At 43.5% G+C, this 6,000-nt stretch overlaps 1 protein-coding gene across 1 annotated transcript in view; it reads left to right on the top strand.

Moving 5' to 3' along the window:
- The window catches only part of LOC140720325 (NACHT, LRR and PYD domains-containing protein 3-like), a 510,894-nt gene that overhangs the window by 338,640 nt on the left and 166,254 nt on the right, over nucleotides 1-6,000 (top strand). The gene's annotated exons all lie outside the window — the stretch shown is intronic.

Below are 6,000 nucleotides of genomic sequence, written 5' to 3'. Positions count from 1 at the left end.
GAAGCATTCACTCGGTCATCTGACCTAATGGCTCACCAGCGAGTTCACACTCGGGAGCGGCTGTTCACCTGCTCAGACTGTGGGAAAGGATTCACTCAGTCATCTCAGTTACTGAGACACCAGTCAGTTCACACTGGGGACAGACCATTCAACTGCTCAGACTGTGGGAAGGGATTCACTTCATCATATCAGTTACTGACACACCAGTCAGTTCACACTGGAGAGTGGCCAATCACCTGCTCGGACTGTGGGAAGGGATTCACTCGTTCATCTGAACTGAAGGTACATCAGCGAGTTCACACTGGGGAGAGGCCATTCACCTGCTCGGACTGTGGGAAGGGATTCACTCAGTCATCTCAACTGAAGGTACTTCAAAGAATTCGCACTGGGGAGAAGCCATTCACGTGCTCGGACTGTGGCAAGGCATTCACTTCATCAGCTCACTTACTGAGACACCAGTCAGTTCACACTGGGGAGAGGCCATTCACATGCTCAGACTGTGGGAAAGGATTCACTTCATCAAATCAGTTACTGAAACACCGGTCAGTTCACACCGGAGAGTGGCCGTTCACCTGCTCAGACTGCGGGAAGGGATTCACTGAGTTACCTCAACTTAATGTACATCAGCGAGTTCACACCAGAGAGAGGCCATTCACCTGCTCAGACTGTGGGATGGGTTTCGCTTCGTCATCCCATCTGAAGGTACATCAGCGAGTTCACACTGGAGAGAAGCCGTTCACCTGCTCGGACAGTGGGAAAGGATTCACTCAGTTATCTCGACTGAAGGCACACCAGGGAGTTCACACCGGAGAGTGGCCAATCACCTGCTCGGACTGCGGGAAGGGATTCACTTGCTCATCCCATCTGAAGGTACATCAGCGAGTTCACACTGGAGAGAAGCCGTTCACCTGCTCGGACTGTGGGAAAGGGTTCACTCAGTTATCTCAACTGAAGGCACACCAGGGAGTTCACACCAGAGAGTGGCCAATCACCTGCTCAGACTGTGGGAAGGGATTCGCTTCGTCATCCCATCTGAAGATACATCAGCGAGTTCACACTGGAGAGAAGCCGTTCACCTGCTCGAATGTGGGAAAGGATTCACTTCATCATCCCATCTGAAGGTACATCAGCGAATTCACACTGGGGAGAGGCCATTCACCTGTTCAGAATGTGGGAAGGGATTCACTTCATCATCCCATCTGAAGGTACATCAGCGAGTTCACACTGGTTAGAGGCCGTTCATCTGTTCAGACTATGGGAAAGGATTCACTCAGTCATCCATCCTGAAGGCACACCAGCGACTTCACACTGGGTAGAGACCGATCTGCTCAGACTTTGGGAAAAGATTCTCTCAGCCAAATCAACCAGTGTGCATCATTGAGTTCACACTGGGGAGAGGCGTTCACCTGCTGTGAATGTAGGAAGCGATTCACTCAGTCATCTAATCTTATGTAGCTCTCAGTTCTGCTGGCAGCTTAACAGAGGGGTTTATAGCCCGCCCACCCCAGTCTGGCCAAACTGAAGAATCTCGTTTGGGTGGATACTGAACGATGTGTCCCCTGTGTAATCTGCCTCTGGGGTTCATACTTTCTGTGGACTGTCTCTTTAAAATGCAAAGAGAACCAAGACTGACTTTGGACATGCTGTTGGATTTCTGCAGAAGTGCTGCGTTGCTATGGTGACCAACTAATGTTTATGTTCTCTGTGGTTAAGCAAGGTCAGAATGATCCTTTACCGACACAGAACAAGCAAGCGACTTCTTACTGAGAGAGGGGGCGGAGCTACATGATGGACAGCTGGTGTTCAGCACAACGGTATTTAAACACACGTAACTGCTTTTCTCGCAGGACACACGAATGCACGAAGGCTAGTGATGAAAGTTTTCTGCTAGTTGGACTTTCTTGTACCCACAAGGGTGGGATTTGAGGATCGATAAAGAAGAGTCGATCTGTGGCTGTTAGTGCGTGTAAGAGCGACCCTGTGGAATCTACCGGTGAGTCTAACCCTTGCCTGGGTTGGTAGACTTTCTCTTGAAAAGGTGCTCTTGAGTTGGTCACGTCTGGCTAACTTGGAAGATTTGATGGGCTTTGGAAAAGGTCGACAACACCTGTTTACTTGGATTACATCTCCCTCTCCTCCTCCTCCCTCCCTCCTCCTCCCCCCCCCCCCCCCAATCTTGTGAACTAAATTGAATCTACCACATCATCATAAGACTATGTCGTTTACCACCTAGGTTTTGGATTTTATATACAGGTGGCCCCCGTTTTTCAGACGCTCGCTTTACGACAGCTCACTGTTACGAAAGAGTTACATTAGTACCTGTTTTTGCTGACCAAAGAGGATTTTCGCTTTTACGATAACGATGATGCCTGCTTTATACGTGAGTTTACCCCGAGAAGGACTACCATGACCGTGAAGCCTTGTGCGGCAGTTGTGTACGCATGTGTGTACGTGCATAGCTGTGCACGTGCCGATTCTTTTTCTCTCCAAATCAATTTCAGTTCACTATCTTCCCGATTTTAAGTGAAACTACACCGTACATACAATATTTCTACTTTGTATAGTGTGTATATTTATCGTATCATTCTACTTTTACTATAGGTTAGTATTATTTTAGGTTTTATGTGCAATTTGGTATGATTTGGTTGGTTATTCTTTGGGTCTGGGAACGTCCAAAATCTTTTCCCATTTAGATTAATGGTAATTGCTTCTTCGCTTCATGACATTTCGGTTTACAAACAGTTTCATAGGAACACTCTACCTTCAGGTACCGGGGGAAACCTGTATTCACACCTATATATGCATAACATTGCTAACCCTTGGATTATCTGGTTTAAGTTCACTATTATTAGTAGTTACCAATAAAATAGTGTTTGTTAACTGCAAAACCAGACACCAAGTGTGTTTAATTGTTGCTGGTAGTTTTATAAGTTTGCGTCTACGTGACACCTGAAGTAACAAATGGTACATAATATGTGATTAAACTATTAAGATTTATAATTCTTACTTTGACGATAGGGTTAGTAAAGAAAACAAAAAAAAGAAAAAGGGCCCACTCTCTCCATTCACGTCTTCTCAACTCTCCCCAGCAAAAGGCCATGAGAATCTCTCTTCCAGACTCACAAGAAAGAACATTTCTGTCATTGGATAGCCCCGCACTCCAAAACCCTGTTATCTCTAATTGTAACCTAGACATTGCTGCTGCAGAGAAACCACTACCTCAGCAGTCAAACACTGCATAGAGGCCATTACATCAGCAGTGAAACCTTACAGTATGTTACACTTGTGACACACTGCCGGTTCACACAGGGAGAAAGTTTCAATGAGCTGCATGCTGGATATTTGTCCATCACTGTTGCTGAATGCAATTTCGAGAGTGACTGTCGGTGCTGAACTCTGCAATTATTGCTGCTGCTCACCACACCCAGTTCTGCACCCTGGTCACTGGGCATGGGAGGAGTTTATTCTGCTGCACATTCACCTTTAATGGGACTGGAGTTTAATATTCTGCATCTGAGACAAATAAACCAGTTCTATTTTAAACTCTGTCTTTGGTGTTTAGTGAATTTATAACACAACTGGTGTACTCAGGCCTGCTGAACCGGGCCAGTGAATCTGTTCCACATCAGTCCATTTAAATCCTCCCCTGTTGTTTCCCTTGAATTCTCTGCAGACTGAAGAAGTCGAGATGACTGCAGTTCTAATCTCTGGGCTGATGAAGAATGACATTGTCCGTTAACCTCCTTAATCACAACTTATTTCCACATTATGACTCATTTTCCCTGCTTCTAAATGGTTGTTGGATACACCACTGTGCTCTAAAGACTTAAATTGGAATGGGAAACCATAAATTGGATGTTCAAAGGAGCAGGGTCAGAAACCAGAGGCAGGTCTGCACAGGGCAGAGTTTGGGACTCTGGATGACGGATGGGGTAAGAACGTATGATGAGGAGAAAGGAATCAACAGTGGGGTGTGGCAATGGATGACAGAATAGCAACATTTGGATGCTAATTGGCAGACAAAATAACTTGGTTATCTGACTGACGAACAATGCCTGTGGTGAGGGGCCCCATTGGTCGAGGCACATGTGTGTGTTGAGAATGGTTATATCTGTTGAGGGAGTTATCCCTGCTTGTTTATCCTGTAATATTATATCTGAATGGTTATTTCAGATGATCCTATCTGTAATAATGTATTTATTATCATAAATTGTGAGATTATGTCCTTAACTGAATCAGGCTTGAAGTCATGGTGCCTTTATCAAGTTATCGTGGTCATTCATCAGTTTGTATTTTAAAGCAAGATTTTGGTGAATGATATTTGCCACTTGATTGTACCTGCATAAGTAATCAGATTGAGTTCAACTGCTGCAGGATCCTGGAATGTGTTGGATTGTGTCTGGTTTCTCTTGGCATTTTCTGCATTTAGTGTCTTGTCTGCTTGTATTGCATGTATTTCAGATTTTTTTTCTTTTTCTTAAACACCTTGTCCTGTATTTCTGCAAGGAACTCCTCTGTTTTTGGGAAGAGGTCTCCAACTCTCAGTCAGGTGCACGGTGCTTCCTTGTCACCATCTAGTCTGCTCAGATCGTTGGGATGTCTCCCATGGAGGGTCATTCTCATTCCACTGGTTAATGTTTTCTTCCAGAGTGTTGATTCATTTTACTGAGTTGGCCTCTCATTTAAGTTTTCTGCTCTGTATTTCTTATCACAATTGCATATACACACATGGAGTGCTGAATCCAGTTCATTTTTGATGAAAATATATATACCTAGAAGTTTTATCTGACTGTTGGTGTGATTTCTTTTTATTTCATGTGTGTTATTTCTCTTCCTCCTCCTGTCCAAGGTAGTGTTAATCTAAGTGGGTTTGAGTGTAAATAGTCTTTTCTAAAGCTTTCTTAAGTTCTTGTTTATCATTCTAAATTTTACTGATTGAAATGGGACCAAGATATTTTTATTAAAAAAAAATTCAGTGTCGGTATTGATGAAAATGTTTATTGCCTGTGTAGTATTTGTTAATTATTGAGCTCTATTTGGTAGTTTTTTTAAAGCCTTGGACTAAATTTTGTCAAAGGTTTTCCCTATTCCGCACTACTTACTATTTTCTTTGCTTGTTGATATTCCAGATATGTGGGTATCAAGAGTCCCGGTGAAGGGTCTTGGCCTGAAATGTTGATTCCCATCCACAGATGCTGCCTGACATGCTGAGCTCCTCCAGCAGTTTGTGTGTGGCTCTCTAGATTTCTAGCATCTGCAGGTCCTCTTGTTTCCCAGATACTTATGTTTCTTGAAAGAACAAGCCAAGAACAAGCTAGTAGTGGGGTTGTGTGGTTCTGTTGGTGAAATATTAAATAAAATCATTAGAAAGAGGTAGTATAGGAATGGAAGGTGTAGAATCTGTGGGTAGAATTAAGGAACAGCAAATGTTATAAAAAACCCTGATGGGAATTGTACAGAGACTTCTAAACAATAGTAAGAATGAGGTCCACAAATTACAATGGGAAATAGGAAATGTGTGCCATACGGGCAATGTTACAGTAGTCATGGGGGATTGTCATGCAGGTGATTAGGAAAATTAGGATGGTGTTGGTCTCAAGAGGAGAAATTCCTAGAATGGCGACAAGATGCTTTTTAGAGCAGCTCGTGGTTGAGCCCACTTGGGATCAGCTATTCTGGATTGTTGTAATGAACCGGAATTAATAAGGTCACTTAAGTCCAAAGAACCCTTAGGGGCAAGTACTCTTAATATGATCAAATGCACCCCGACATTAGAGAAGGAGAAGCTAAAGTCAGATGTGGAATAAAGAGGATTAGAGAGGCATGAGAGAAAAATTGGTCAAAATTGATTTAAAAAGAACACGGGCAGGGACAAAAACAGAGCAGCAATGGCTGGAATTTTTGGAAGCAATTTGGAAGGCACAGGATATATACAGTGGCATGCAAAAGTTTGGGCACCGCGGTCAAAATTTCTGTTCCTGTGAATAGCTAAGCGAGTAA

Source organism: Hemitrygon akajei, unplaced genomic scaffold (assembly GCF_048418815.1).
Source record: "Hemitrygon akajei unplaced genomic scaffold, sHemAka1.3 Scf000041, whole genome shotgun sequence".
Classification (NCBI taxonomy): Eukaryota; Metazoa; Chordata; class Chondrichthyes; order Myliobatiformes; family Dasyatidae; genus Hemitrygon; species Hemitrygon akajei.
The sequence above is the reverse complement of the archived record's forward strand: the minus strand, read 5'-3'. Positions and strand labels throughout refer to the sequence as shown.